Source organism: Melospiza georgiana, chromosome 2 (assembly GCF_028018845.1).
Source record: "Melospiza georgiana isolate bMelGeo1 chromosome 2, bMelGeo1.pri, whole genome shotgun sequence".
In the NCBI taxonomy this organism is placed as follows: domain Eukaryota; kingdom Metazoa; phylum Chordata; class Aves; order Passeriformes; family Passerellidae; genus Melospiza; species Melospiza georgiana.
In genome coordinates this window covers 71923330-71940188 of record NC_080431.1, presented here as the reverse complement: position 1 = coordinate 71940188, position 16859 = coordinate 71923330, and positions in this window count along the sequence as shown.

Below are 16859 nucleotides of genomic sequence, written 5' to 3'. Positions count from 1 at the left end.
AAGCTGCTGCAATGATTATTCCATAATTTACTGTTTTCCCAGAGCCCCAGTACATGAATCTCTTAGCTGAGGCATCATGCTGTCATTCATCCATCACTCACAGTGCCCCAAATAGTCTTTGTTGCTCTCCTGATTTTTACCACTCATTTAGAATTGAAAGTTTGGGAGAGATCTGTAGCATCAGACTTCAAAGGAACCACAGTGTCCTTTGTCCTCTTTAACTACTGTTGCTGAGGAGAAACTTACCTTAAACATCTATAAACCCATTTCCTTTTTCTTCTGAAAATCTCTGTAATATTTTACTTTCTGTGGTGTCCACAAAATGTCAGTGGTATGCCACAGTATTTTTTCCTTAATAATTTACCATGTCCTTATCATGATGGCAAGTATCACTTCTGTACTTGGCGTTGTTTGCCATTTATGGGCACCTGCCTTTTTCTCATCCATAGGCTTTAAGATCCGAGGATAAGGCCTGTATTCTTTTTCCTCAGCTGCGTCTTACCCTGGCCAATGGAGTGGAAACACATAATAAACAAAAAATTTTAATCCCATTTCCTCGTAATAAAAATTTATATGTCCTGATTCATCAGTCATGTGTCTTACACCAATAAAATATTGCACCATTATCGTGTATGGAAAGTTGGCATTTTGAATGGACCTCCATCTGGAATTTCATTTTTATATATGGTCTATACTGATGCCTGAAGTTAACATTGTGCCTACATTTCCATTCCTAAAGCACATTACCACAAGCTTATAAATTTAACCTTTTAAAATGAAATAATGTGTTCTCAGACAGCTGTCAAATGGCTTTCAAAAACCTAGATGTAAACAGTTGTTACGTTTGAGGGTGAAAAATCTGTGTCTTATTGTTACAGAATTCTTGTAAATGTTCTAAAATATTTCTGATGGATTGGGAAGAGAAGATAGACTTGAAAATTGGACAGTGAAGCATAACTTCTTGCTCTGACTTCATGTAACCCTTAATAAACTTGTTTTAATTTGGCTGCTTTTTAGAGTTTTAAAATGTTTTTTTCATATGCGGTGCTCTCCGTATTTAACCTGCAAAGGACCTGCCAAAGTTCCACTGTCATAGAACATTCATGGAAATTGGTTAAAGATTTCCAATAAATTGTCAATGATTGTGCAATACTTGTACTTTGAACAGAATAAGAAATTAAGAGGAAGGCCTTTTAAAGATATATACTTGGATGGAAAATGAACCTGAAATACCTACTTACATTATGTGCGCTTATATAGCTATTTATAAACAAATCCACAAATTTTTAAGAGCATGCATGTAAAACAAACAAATGTTATTTATAAAGCTGCCAAAATATGTATTGATGCAATCAGAATTAATTAAAGTGGAAGAAAATATTTCTCTCAAAGAATGGAATTTTCTCCTTCAAATTCCTTCATTCTCTGAAAGTAAGACTTATACTTTATTTATCATTAAATAACTTGTAAATCCTTTTTAACAACTTTGCATCATAGCATATTTTATAGTCTTTTGTTCTTGTAGTATTTAATAATGTAATTTATACAGTTCATAGTTTGTAACATTTTAAGGTCAGGAAGAATCAATAGTGTGATTTAATCCAAACACCAAATAACCCTGGATATGAAATTTCATCCAGTGTTTTCACGCAGAATGTTACATTCACACAGGTGCCTGTTATGGCACAAAAAAGTTTTAAAATTGCATCAGGTACAGTCACCCAAAAGTCAATTTTAATGCTTGAAAAGTCCTAACATACTGACAGCTAACTCAAAGGAGTGGAAAACCACCAAGTAACAGAAGCCAAGCAATATGCTTCAGTTGGCAAGAACAAAAAAGTTTAAAATATTGAAAGAGTTGGTTGAGAGAGAGAGGAGGCTATCAGTTCTACAGCCTGGGTTCCCACTGAAATTTAAAGGCAATTCACAGAACTGAGACAAGTAAGGGATCAAGGGCATGGCAGGTACCTAAGGTAGAGACCTCTCTTTGTATAAGGAATATAAATTGGTACAAGTCCTTCATTTCAATATAGCCTCCTAATGCCTATACACCTCTAAGCAATAAGCTATGCAGCTATGCCCAGTCTAGCTTTCACTTTAGCCCACATGAAAATGTCTGTCCTGCACAATGATGTTGCATAACACACAGACAGACAACACACGCACACTTGGAACAGCACCTCTGCATGTACAGCTGAAACAAAGGCATTTCCAGCCAATTCAGTAAAGTAGCCCTAGTGCATATTAGTTTAGCTGTATTTTGAACAGGCCATGAGGCAAACACTTTTTTCTTCTAAGAATGGACTTTAATATTCAGAAAGGTGTAACTTTACTTATAAGTTTTAAGTATTGCATTACATGGGCTTGCCCTCCCTGCATTAACAGCCTGAAGTATTAAGACCTTCCAGAGCTTTAAGGCGTATTATAATAACAGAAGTGACCCACCCTGAAATTTAATAACTCTCAGCCTAGATGCCAAAAGGAAAACAGTAACTCCATGCTGTAGGCACTTTTCCTACTCTTTATCCATTAAATGCCCTGGGTTTATTTGATGGCTAAAATGACAATCATTGTTCGATTGTTCTGCAAGAAAAATACCATAAATAAAGTTTTACATTCAGTAATACATAAGAATCACCTTATAAACATCATTTGAATCCTAAAGAAGTTTCCTGTTTCTTGACATTACAGACAAAAATATGATTGCATTGGGTATGCCCTTGAGAGCACATAAAAAACTGGCAACATCTGAAATGAAGTGTGAAATATTTTAAGAAAACAGATGTGTCTTTTTCTGATCCACTGAATGACACTGGAATATCATCAAGCTGTAGGCTGATAATTAGCTTAGCATAGAATTATAATATTTTAAGAGATACATAAGCAGGTGAGTTGAAGAGCAAAACACACATGCTGAGCAACAATCTGCCTCCGCTCTGCTAGTTTGTCTTCATTTTTTCTGGAAAAACCCCATACATATGGTGTCTTTGATTCAGTGATTCCCAAGCCATGTCTCTTCCACGTGCCTGTTTCATCCTCCTGCGTGTTCACTTTGAAGCAGTTGTGCATGGACGGACTCATGCATTAAGCCCAGCTTCCAAATCATCCCTCTTCAAGTAATGACTTTGGTCCTGCAGTTTTCTCACCTCCTCAGATTTCCATTCATGCTTCACAAACTCCTCTTGGTTTTATTTCCTCGTATAAATCATTTATTCTCCAACTATTATCCAGCATATGCAGTTCAACAGAAAGACAGTCCAGTGGAAAGAGCTCAGCCCTACTCACAGGGGCCGGTTTTCACTCTGTCTTCCAATGTGATTCATGTTGTAGTAATTGCAGAATTTGCAGCCACCCAGAAATATTGTTCAGTGAGCCTTCAATGCCTTTTTTATTTATCTAGATTTGATTTAAAGACTGCAAATAGGGAGAAACATTAGATTATGGCCAGCTGCAAGAGCTTGAGTTAATGCAATCTTAGTAAATTAATGCCTCTTAAACTGAGGTGTAGTCATTGAGTATTCTCTAAATACTTGGCTTCATTTAAAACACTTCAATGTTTCTCTGGATCTATATGAGTAGTGATTCACATTAAACTCTTCAGCTTTGTATTGCATTGAACTAGGAGGACAGGTATAGATAAATATTAGTGACAATTTTTCTCTCCATATTTGCCACCAAAAACCATACCCACATCTAACCTCTGGTAATCTACACTTTTCTGAACATCCCAAAAAAAATATCAGATCAGATCTGGGGTGTTTACTTTAAAATTTGAACAGTAAAAATATTTTTGTGCCCAAAGACCAAAGTCATATTAAAAAAATCCACCCCCTCAAGACCAATATGCTTTAGGGACAGCTTGAAGAAAAATATTTTTTTTCTCTTGCACTCGATAGAGAGAGTTTGGAATCTCTCCTCCAGGCACTAAACAAGCCTGTCTTCTTTGAAAACCATACAACGAGAGTTAACTTCCAAGTCAGCAGTTATTTTAATTATCTTCAAGTATAGAACTGAATTAAAGCAACTGCTGTGCTGGGAGTCCCTGATGTGTGCTTCATCTGATTTCGAAGTGTTTGGCATCTCCAGACAACTTAAGGAGACGAAAATCTTTGCAAAATACATAAATAAATAGATAAATAGAGAAAATGCTCTAAAAATAAAGCTATTTAAGAATGAAATTAGACCCTGTTACAGCTCTCAAGAATAAAAATGCATTAATGAGACTGAATACCTTACACAAGAGATGATGTACAGCCTGTTGTATTCTACAGCCCCTTCTGGCAGGGACAGGGCGCTTTTCCTGCATTCCAGATTGCTCAAAACCCCATTCAAACTGTCCTTGAACACTTGTCCCAGGAATGGGGCATCTACAAGTTCTCTGGGCAAGCTGTTTCCTGTATCTCACCAGCCTCATAGTGAAGAATTTCTTCCCAATACAGGTCTAATTCTACTCTTTCTCAGTTTGCAGCCAGCTATTTGAAGACTGGATCCATGTGAGCCCAGCGCTGCAGAGTTGCAGACAGGCTGTGTGAACAGGACATTCAGTGCAGAACTGAATCATGGACAGATCATGGACATCTCTCTCTGTAAGGGAGGCACTGAGACACTCTCTGTCTCTAAAATCTCAGTAGGACAAGGCCCTCCAACACCCCTGAGCTCATGCTTCCTGCTGACACCAGCTCATTTGATAACACTCCTTAACTTGCTCCTTACCCAGGTGTGAAAGAAAGGGCAGCATCTTTTGCAGATCTGGTTGGCACTAACACACAGCATAACCACAGCCTTTTCCTCCATCCTTCTTGCCTCTGTCATCGTTTCTCCCATGCCTCTTGCAGTGGGCCTCAGCCAGAGTGGCTTAACCAAAGTTTAAAAAAGAGACTCATGAAATTTCAATCAATGTTTATTCAGAAATTTTTCAAATGTGAATCACTTATGTAAAGCCCTGCAGCCTGGGGACTCAATTCGGATTACTTACAATTACCTGGAATCGTTTGAGCAGAGTAAATCTTCCTCTTTCAAGCTCTTTAAGATCAAAGAGTCAGCATTCACCCTTTATGGCTTGTCACTTTAAAACCCTGAAGTAATAATCACAGGGCACCTTTTCTCAAGAGCTTCTATTATATCCAGACTATATAACTGTGCTGCAATGGAAATAGGAATGGAAAGATATTTGCTTTTTTTGTTATATTTCATCAGGTGCCTTTAGCTTTTTTCTAAGGATATCAGTCAAATTTCCCAAAAATCATCTCTCCTCGTCTCTTCAGAGCTTCATTTTTACGAGTTCAAATGGATATTTACTTCAAAGCTGTAAAACCAGCCTTAAAAATGCCATATTCCTCGGGTCATCTGGGTTGCAGAGATCAAATATGGGGGCTATCCAAAATCAGAAGTCTGTTTAATAGATCTTTATATTTTACCATGACCCTACAAAGCAGAGAACACTCTTGGGCCTTCAGTGTAACACACCAATCTGTGTCCTTAAGGGCAATAATCCTTTGTAATCTTGATCCTCAGGACTCTTTCCCCCCTTCTTCCTCCTCCCCATAAGCATTTGAATATGGTTCTGGTTTTACTCCTCCAAAACAATTCTTAGCTGAAAACAATCTGCTTTGTGCAGCACATAGTGCCGATGGCACCTACTGCGCGGTTGGAATTTACTGCTCTCTTTTAAGCTAGAGAAAAATGCCTGCTGCCTGCTCTAACAAGCTGGGGACAGTAGGACAGCATGAGCCCTCATGTCAGACTTCATAAAATCCATTCACAATCGAGCCTGGATTTTGGCAGTAGCTGTTGTGTCCACTGAAATTCCATTTATGCAGTCAGATTTGATACAGCAGAAAGGGGCAGATGACACCGGTCACTGACACAGAGAAGCAGGAGATGGCAGTTCCAGCCAGAGGCCACACTTCTAGTGCAGGAATCATAGCAATAAAACAAAATAAATGTTTCATATTTTGGCACTGTCATTCTCTCTATAGGGTAAAAAAATTAGCTTTGAACTGGAAAACTTATAAGGACAAAATGAATTGCAATAACATTCACTGAGGGCCCAGTGCATAGTTGGTTAGATCAAAAGAGAGGCAAAACAATCATCATCCTATTAGTTTCTGGTTTTGTTTATGTCTTTTTTAAAACCAAGGATTGCAATTCATGTGTCAGAGAGTGAAAATGTTGGTGTAAAATTAATCAGCTCCCTCATGTTGTGAACACTGTAAAACAACTAAAATGCAGACTGCCTTATTACACTGCTCATGTTTATACCATTTTAGACTCAGTAGATAGATTCCATCTCCAGGAGGAGAAATATACTTTGTCAGATAATGGCAATAATCATCACTTACACCAGTGCTACTGTATGGCTGCATATATAAACACCTAGCATTTAAGGAGCACTAATTAAGGCCAAATATTCTATCTGCTTTTATTTTCCCCACTTGCATATGTGCATTACAGCACAACCACTAATTGTGGGACAAACATTATATTAACTGCAAAATAAAATCAATGCCGGCTATATTTCCTCACATTTACCTATGTAGGGCAATAATATAAGAACATTTTAGCCAAATCTCAGAGCATTTCTGGAATTAAATCACCTGAAACCCAGCAGAAAAGCTACTAATGGAGAGCCTGGGGTATTTTTCTTTGATGGTCCTGAGGGCTTCATTCTCCATCTGTTCTGCAAGCGTCTGTGTTGTCCTCCCCTCCTGCTGCCAGGCACTCCTTCTGCCGTAGGCCAGTCGCAGGATTATGAGTATGAACGTTAGCTTCTTTCTGCCTGCTCTGCTAAGTAAAAATCTGTTACCTTCAGAAACTTGCCCACTGCAGAAAAACACTCATTGGTCAGAGACAGGACAGCACTGGTCCCAAACCAACAGATGAGAACACACACGGAAAGCTGCTACCTGGGAGCTCCAGAGCCAGAACTAAGAGAGGTGCTAGTGTTGAGTATGTCACTTCAGGGTTAGGTTGGCAGAGGCCTGGGCTTTGATGGCATGCAGGTTTCCATGCTGTCCCTGTTCATCCCAAATAGTTTCCAGGTGGATGTGATTAGTGATAAAGAAACAACTGTGATGTTTTTAAGCAGCAGTATTTTGCCAAAGGACTGTTACCCTTTTTATGAGTATGCTGGAACTGAGACTCATAACAGCTAGGAAACCAAATCTTTATTTAGGCAACCCAAACAGTGGCCTGATTTTCTACAGCTTCTACTCCCCTGGAGGGAACTGGAGCTCTGGGCACTCAGTAGGATTGAAAAACTACCCATTAACTTCTGAATCTACAGGCATTTCACAGCTGTATCTCTGTTTCACACCACGCTGCTCAGTTTTCGTCGGCAGCGGAGAAGAGCCTCTCACGCATAAGAGAAAGGCAGACGGCTGCTCAGTGCACTGATCTCTGGTGTCCTGCTCTGGAAAATGCAACCCATATGGCTGGGTCAAAGTTGCTCGCAGATTGCCTACTGCATCTCCTCCCACTCCTGGACCTCACCCTCCCAGCAGCTTGCCCTTCCCTAATACCATTGTTGAATGTAAGACAAAAAAAAAGAGACCATTTTCTTCATTTACATGTAGAGTATAGAGTAAAACATAATTAAATCACATGCTACAGATGCACTATAATAAAAAAGAGAAATAGTGGAAGCAATTACAGGCTGGCATACTTACTGCTTCACATTTAAATAATAATGTGAACTATTAAGTAAACTAGGGCATAATCAGCTGAGGTTCATTAACTTATCTCACTGTAGAAATAGTACTACAATTCAACACAATTAGGTACAAGCTAGCAGGAAACAGTGGTTTTTGTGCACCACGCTGGGTCCAGTCTTAGAGATGCTGAGGTATTTCACTTCCTGCTGACAGCTCAGAGCATGCCTGCTCCCCATCAGGAGGCACCCAGCACCACTCTGGATCCATGCCCTGGTAAAGAAATGGGTGTTGCATATGTCAGTTCACTCCAGTGCTGTTGATAGCCATGGAATCCTGAAAAAACTGCTAAGAATAAGCCACATTCATGTGATGCCCTTTTTGGGCTCACCTGAAAAGAAAGGCCAGACAAAGTTTAAAGAATAAAATCAGATATATTCAATGAGGAGCCTTCAGGTTCATTAAGGGCAGACAAAGCCTCCCCAAGGGGCTACATCCAAAATGGGCAATGGTCACAAGTTTTTCAGACAGATATAAGTTTGATCTATTTACATATCAGGGGTTAATCCTCCAATTACAGCTTCAGGTAATGAAGTCATATACTCCAAGCTTTCTCCCCCCAATTCACTTTTGTTTTTTGGGGCCTGAGGCAGTAGGGTGTCCTTGAATTTCAGCCTTGGAGGGATTGTTTATTGTGACTCAAATGTGAAGACAGTAACTAACACTTTTTGTGGAGTTAAGACTTATAAATTAACGCTGTACAGGATTTAACAAATGTGCAAGTTAAAATCCTAAAATATCACATGGGCTATTTTCATCTGGGCTAACATTACCTCTCCACACTTAAGGAGAGCAGCAATGAAGGCATGTATGAAGGAGATATGTATGACATTAGTCTGCACACAGTGGGAATCTGGCCTGAGCAGACCCAGAAATACTTCAGGTAGAAAATCTCCAGGACACTTCTGGCTTTCAAAAGCCCTGGGAGACACTGATTCTGGATAGTTTAAAGTCATGCAGAAGAAATGAGAAAGACTCAAACAATCTACATCCGGCTGTGGCACTTTTTGTGTGCTACAAGCTGCAGTAGATTCTGTCCCACCTCCAAATGACCTTTCGAGTCCCTGTGGAACGGGGGGTTAAGGCACAGAGCCCTTAAAAAGGTATCCAAAAAATCTCATTACATTGCAAATTAGCCTCTTCACCAGAAGCCATGTGCTGTCCCTGGCTGTGTCTATAGTAGGAAAGCAGGCTAGGACTTGACCACTGATGCTGAGAGCAAGCAGCAGGAGCAGCTGATGTCCATCCAGATTGAGGGTTTTTGCTTGAAAAAAGGCAGGTTTGGCTAAACTGTCTATCTGGTAAAATTCCTGCCTCTCCAGACACAATCTGATACAGGTAAAACTGCACCACAAGTGCTCAAGCATTTAAATAATATGGAAAATCACACATCCTTGTTTGACTCAAAGGCTTCACCCATTTATTTTTCTTTGGTTTCCTAAGAGTTAGCCAAGGTGGTATTTTGATGAAAGGGATTTGGCTTGAGTTAACAGAGGATGCTGATAGATTGTAGTGAGCATCTGGAGGATTGTTTGTGATGAATGTCTGAAGAATTTCTCTAATCTTTCTTAAAGTGCTCCTTACTATTGAAACACTTTTGAACCTTTTGTTTCTTCCGCCTGTAAATAAGTTTGTTTAGTAGAAACTATTTTTTCTCTTCCATCTGTGTTTATCAAGGAGGGACCATATGGAGATGCTGAAGGTCTCCCTGAGACCACCACATGGAGAGTGGTCAAAAACTTATGAAAAAGGACATTATTCTTTTTGGACAGAATTTTTAATCATAATTTCTACATAACAGCATATGGCACTAGAGAGTAAAACACACAGCTGCTGAGGGAAAAAATACTCTGTCTTTACAAGCTAGGTTCCATAAATATTACTAATTAAATGCATTTATAATATATTCTTTGGGTCACAGCCATTATGCATCCCTAAAATGCATTCAGTTATATATTTCTCCAGGTTATATGAAGTGACTAAGAGTTCCAGCTGCCTATGTCTTCAAGGAAAGGAACTTGGAAAGAGATGCTCCACAACATCTTTACAGCAGGTGTCATGCAGAAAACTCAGCTTAGGAAGCACTGGTTTTAAATCTGGTGCCAGTGAGTGCAGTCAGGCAGAAAGTTTGTTACAAAAATCTCAGATGAACAATTCACCAAAAAGCCCTAAGCAAGGATCTGTTCAATAAAAACATGGGTCAAACAATAGGTCAAACAATTGCTAGCACCAAAGGAACTCATGTTTAAATTAAATCCCTCCCTGTGTGTGACATTAGGGATAAGAAAATGAAGTTTAATTGTCTGAATACATTTACTCCAAATTTCCCACTCAGATGCCTATACCACGGAGCTAATAAGCTGGAACTTGAACATCATGGAAAATTCCACAGATCTCCTGTGCAATTTTCTTCCAGGCTGGGGAAACAAACAATCAAAGGAAATGAAAAAAAAATAAAAACCAAAGTATAAATCTATAATGCTCTGCAAAAGGTGATTTGAATATACAAGATGTATTTTTTGACTTATTGGAATACATAGTTACAACACAATTTTTTGTTGTTGTTGTTTTATTTTCAGCTGTTTGAGTTTCCCAATTAAATTACCCATAAAAAAAATCAGATTAAGATAAAGAAAAAACCCCAACTTTCTAAACTGAAATGCTTTTTAAAAAGAATAGCAAGTAAACTCTATTTACAAATGCAAAGTTGTCCTCATACTCTTGAGGTGACATAGCATTTCCCAGCAGAAAAATGTTCCTTAGGAAAGCATGTGACCAGAATGCAAGGCAGCTCTCCACAGAATGTCTGTGACAGAGTTTGTTTCTATGATTATAGTGCTTCAGAGGAACTTTCTGCAGTACATGTTCTCTAGACATATACCATATCTCTGTGGGTAAACAAAGGAAATCTTAGGTCAAACTGAAAAAAAATCTAAGTACACTTCAGGAAACAGAAAATAAGCAGTCCCTCTGGATTGCCATTCTCAAGGTTTTTCTCCAATGCTGCTTCCGTGATGTCTTACAAATGGATTTACCAGGACTCTGCAGGCCCCAGGTGATTAAACTACTGAAAGCAGGGAAGAATATTCCATTGCACAGGTGCAAAGTCCATTCTTTAATCATATGAAACCTCATAGCTTCAGAAATACATTATAGGCAATTTCAAACAGCAAAGGCTAACTGCTCCTTTTTTTCTTTTACTGCGATTTACCATATCTAGATCAAATCAGATAATATTCTTTTTTACTCCCTTTCTTTGTTAGACATGCAAAACATTTCAGCTTCCATTAAAACTTTCTACACTCCAATAAATAAGCTAAATTACTGACTTACCTGCACACACAGCTATCTGCCTACTTTTCTACCCTGATGATACAGCTCTGCACATAATGCAAATTAACAAAACTAATTTGGTATTCATTATGATGCTAATGAATAGTTCTTTTATAAAATACTTTGAGATCTAGTGACACAAGGCAATATATCAGACTTGGCACTTACATTTACTATGTATTTATGATTATTATACCTCTTACAAATATAATTGATTTTCCATGTTATTAAAATTCTCTGTACACTTGTAAAAATTCCCACTCAAGCATCTCAAAATCAGATGCATTGTTTCTCTTTTTTGGACATCCTAATTAATCTGTTACATTGTTGTGATTAAAGCTTTTCAGAGTTCTGGTTCTTGTGATATAATCACCATCATTTTTATTCATTAGTAGTTGATGGTAGTGACCACAAAATACTCAGCAATTTCCAGACATTCAGAAGGGAGAATAACTGCCCTAAGTAGATGAGAGTCCAAAAAAGAGCTCATTAAAAGAGTATTTAATTTTTTGGACTCACTGAAAATCTGTATTAGACCCATTCATCTTTTGATTTAAAGGTTTTGCTCTGCAGAGGATGCAATACGGGGCTTAGGAAATGAGCCTGTAAAGTAAGAGTGAGTATATGCACATGTGCTGAGAAATGCACTGCAGCCTCTCATGCTTAAATTCCCAATTTTCTGTTTGGCTAAGGTGGAGTACATAAAGGAAGTGCAGTACACCTTCTTCATAGGAAGAAGGTGCTGTCCTTGTGTCACAGGGAACATTTGCCTGTGCTGGTCCCCAAGGGCCCTTTCCAAAGCTATGGGTGCTTGAGCTGTGGCTTTGTTTGAAAGAGCACTAAAATAATCAAATCCTGTAAATCTGGGTCAGATGTCTGACCTATGAAAGCATTTTTTTCTGGCTTTATGTGGGTATAATGAAATCCCTGCATAAAACACTTCTTAAATATCAGCTGCCCACACCTGACCTTCTGCCTCTAGAGACTGTATCCCCTCAAACGCAAACTTTTGAAATCCATCAAGAGCTAGAAAGGTGTGTGTGCATGTGTGTGGGTGGGATTTTATGATTCTGAATTAGCTAGAGGGATTTTTCTCTAGCTTTATAAATTTATCAATTTAGTACTGCTACAAAAAATCTCAACCAGAATTTTCTTCAGTCTAAGGATGAAACAATGAAGTGAGTAACTGAGCTTTCATTAGAAGCTGAAATTCTACCTGGCAAGGAGTTCATAGCAGAAATTCAAACCAAGGGACAACATAGATTTTTTGAGGGTTTTATTTAACATTTTGTGCTATTTCATTAACATAGCTTCTATTAGCCTAGAAGCAGCTGGTATTTGATTCTGTTTATGCAGCAGCTCTGAAAACAAATGGTACTTTTGAGCAAGCTCGTGTCCCCCAAAGCAGATTTGTGATGTAGTAATAGCAATGTGTCAAGTCCTTCCTTTCACTCTTCTTCTTTCTGTGTCTTAGCTGTTCTTAAAATAAATTTGCAGCCTAGAAAATGTGGTTTATCTGAGACAGATTGAAGAGCTTTGGGGTTTTTTTTAATTGTTATTTTCAGTTTATATGAAACAGCAGCACAAGGCCCAAATCTTAGTATTCCTTTTTCACAGTTTTTAATCTGTCAGTGGTTCTCTAACATTCTACTATCCCCCTGCCCTGTTTTTTTTTTTTTAAACACTGATTTTAATGTACCTGTTTTGAGCAACATTATCTAATTTCCTAAAAGTATTTGCAATACCAAACTGCAGTAAGTCAAAAAGAGATTTTGGTAGCAGTCACCTCTTTAAGACTGGAACTACAAAATATGTATATTCCCATATCTGCTATGTTCACACAATTTGGCATATTTAATTGATGACTAAAATTATTTTTTAGATAACCTGGAAAATACTTCTAGAAATGTTTTAATAAGGTGTTGAAGCTAGTCTGTACTCATCTTAATGGGAGTGCAGGGCTATCAGTAAACAAAGAAGCAAATGAAATAAATTCCATTAATTAGGGTGAAACAGTAACAGAACAGTTCTGGTTTTACAGATGGACAAGATGTCTGATTGAATTTCCCAGGCTATGCAGATTGGCTGCAGATGGTGGGGAAAGTGGTCCAGAACTCAGAATTCATATAATCAAAAACATGCTTAGATCCAAACAAGAATGTTTTCCCATGTGATGCTGTATAGCTTGCAACCTTATCACAAGCATTTGGTAACTTTTCAAATCAAATCACAACATAAACCTCACACAACACAGCACACAACAGCAAGGGCTCTCATTAATGATGCCATTATATCTAATAATTCAATAACAGCAGAGTTCCTGGACACAAGTTAATTTGGCCCCAAGTTATAATTTCCTATTGAAAATGCTGACTGATAAGTGCCCAGGCCAACTGGAGATTTGAAGAGAAGAGAATTCACTGAGTAGGTAGTATATGAGCAGCACCTGTTATCATTAAGAAAATTACCCTGGAACAACTTCCTGCCAGTGAAAATATCCTGAAAAAATCAGCAACATATTATTACATTGTAATACATAATATTCTCAAGATCTGAATCTGAAATTTTGGATACTTCTCATATATAGACATTAGACTGTATAAATGACTTTTCTTTAAATAATGACATGTCAGAGAACAATAATCTCTTGCAAAGAGATTGTGTAAATATGGTCACATCTTACCCCCTGGAAGGACACTGAGACGGCTCTGCTGACTTCAGAAATCAGCAAGTAGATGACTCCCCCCTTCAACCCTGTTCAGCTTGCAAGCTCATACCCCTTTTTATAAGGACGTTGCTTCAGTTTTAATTTGAACATAATAAACCCTGTTTAAGCAGCTATTACACGCCTTTTGATGCTATTCTGATCTAAAAAGCCAAAAATATGTGCAACTGCCTATCTGACATAAAAGCTCTTTGCTTCACCATCCTCCTTAGGAAGAATGAGCAAGCCTGCTGAATGCCTGGAGGCAAGAACTGCATGGGAAATAATCTTTTTGTGCTTTTCCTTACACTTGCACCTAGAACTGACCTCAGTTTAACTCACTCTAAGCCAGCAGATACCACATTTCTCAATGAATTCAGCTCACCTGGTGCAGCCTTCACCTCTGCACCAAATCACCTTAATCTAATGGAAGAAACATCAGGATTGACAGAGAACCAGGCTCAGAGGCTTTGCAGAGATGTCCCTAATACTTCAGCCATGCATTGGGCCTTTTTTATTATCACTCATTTTCCTTCTAGCAATAAGAGATTCTGTCTTCAAATTCCATAATTTTTGAAATAAATTAGAAAAATTAGCACATTAAGTTATGTGAGACATTAGATCATAAGCAAATACACAGCAAGACTTAGTAATTAACTGGTATAATGACAGCTGCTAATTTTGGCAGGAACAATTTAGGAAGTCACTCAAGTTCAAAAATTTGTCATTGAGTCTCTTGTAATAGACTGGTACTGCTTGAAGGTAGCAAGACATCCAGAAGTAGAGCAATAAGGGAAGTAAAAATGAATCTCATATATTAATTTTTACACTCAATTTCAGAGAAGAATCACATTTTATACAAAGGCAGTGAGCCTTGTCAGAGAGTTTCACAAAGAATGAGATACCAGTGGAAGCTTAATTTTTATATTCCTCTCAAAAGATCTTAATTAACAGGGGTTGATGAAAGTGAACTTTAAAAAAACCCACTAAAGTCACTCCATAAAGAGAAATGCCATTAAATAAATCCCCATCACTTGGCACTTTTAAATTTAACTTGATAAATGACGGTCTAAAATACAACTGACAGAAATTCTGCACTAAGGCACCTCTAGAGTTTATGAGACTCACCAGATCTTGCAGCTGGGATAAAAAAGTATAGAAAGTCATGAAGGAGAAAAAGGAAAAGGAAAAGCTCATGATTTTAAGGAAAATTCACAAGTGAGGAATACTTTGTGAAGGTATCTCAAGGGGAGTGGGAAAAACCTGTTTCAGATGAAGCTGTCAGCTGCCAGCCACAAGCAGAAAAGCTCTGTCAAATTTCGTATCCAGCAGAAGCTGAGTTTCTGGCAGAAGCAGAATTTGACAATTTTCCCTCCAGCTGGGCTTCAGGGCTAGGGCACTTAGGGAGTCATGCTGTCTATGTAGCAGCTCTGTTTTAGTTACTCTCCTTTTTTTGGCAGATTCAGATAAATTGTGCTTTCTTTCTAGAAACAGAACTGAATATGACAAGAATCTTCCCAGTTGAAAACTAGAGAGACATAATTTTTCTTTTTTTGAATCACAACTAATGTTTTCAACAGAATTGAAATTTACATTTTGAACAGCTCTAGGTTTCCCTGGTGTTGTGGAATTGTAGGAGACTGGAAATTACTTCTATAAACTATGTATAAATCTCTGGACAAGAAGCAACATCTGTGGCATGATATAGCGCTCAAATGTAATGAAGAATAAAGAAACAGCTGCCACTGCATCAGATGATCAGGAAGCAGGTTAAAGAGGGGAGAAAATGGAAACCTACTTTTTGTGCTAGAAGAATTAAACTGTGAAATTCATTAACACAATTCAGAAAAGCCAATGGATTCAAGACCCTATTCCTCATAGTAATGGGGAAGAGTTCCCATTTAAGAGAATGGACAACAGGAAACCTCCCAGTTCAGGAAGTCCTTAAAACAACAAAAGACAGAATCCAGGAAAGTTTATGGAACATCCATCTTGGTTCTTATTCTGTGTCTTTAAGTATTTGAACACCAGATACTATCAGGCAGAAAGACAGTGGTAAAATGGACAATTGGTCTGAACTGCTGTGGCAGTTCAGGCCATTAAAACCTGCTTTATGTAGTCACAGTGGAAAGATGTGCAAAGCCCAAAGCATTAACTGATGTTTAGCTGAGCCTTATCTTCAGTTTGTTAAGGAGAAGTTACATATATGAGTCACCATGTAGAAAGAGGAAAGCAAACATTGCCACACAAGAAGTCTACCTGCTAGGTTAGTTTTACCAATAACCTGCTCAAATATCACTAATTTTGACACTTCTTCAAGAGTCAGAAGTTTTAAGAATGAGAAAAGTCTTGCTCCCCAAACACCCTTTTCTCTTTTGACTTTATTTTTGTTTCTTCTAAGATTAAACATGTCTTCAAATACTTAACATAAATAGCATTTGAAAGTCCTTGATCTGAATCTGGTTAGGATCAGGTGTTTTCAGTTGACCATTACTCTCTTCTTAAGACCAACAAAGAGTGAAAAAAATATTCAATAAATCCATTTCCTTAGAAAAGAGATTTAAAACTGAAGAATGGTAGACTGAAGAGTACCCTAGAATAATGAATATTGGTTATCTATTTTTACCTCAGTTACAAAACCTTTTTTTTTCACTTTGCCTCACTTGATTCCACTCTTTTTCATGACTTCATTTATAAAATGGTACAATAATTTCCTGAAATACTGTAAAATTCAATGTTTGCAATTCAGTGTTTGCAAAGTCTTCCGAAGACCATACATGAGCAATGTAAGAAGAAATAAAACCCATCAACTGCTTCTATTCCTAAGGACAATGAGACAATTATTAAAAAGTCTGAATGGGACTACTTACCTTGAATTAATTTTATGACAATTATAAAAATATCTGGATGGGGTTGCTTACCTTGAATTAACTTTATAATTAATGCTTGCAAATTTTTTGTGCCACTGGAACCATTATTTTTAGTGAAACGGTGGTTATCTGCACAGTGAACACTTTCAAACCCTTTGCTGTTACATAATAGCATTTCATGGGGGTGATCCATGCTTTAATTGTCTTTAAAATTGAGATTTTGGAAAAAGATATGCACACAAG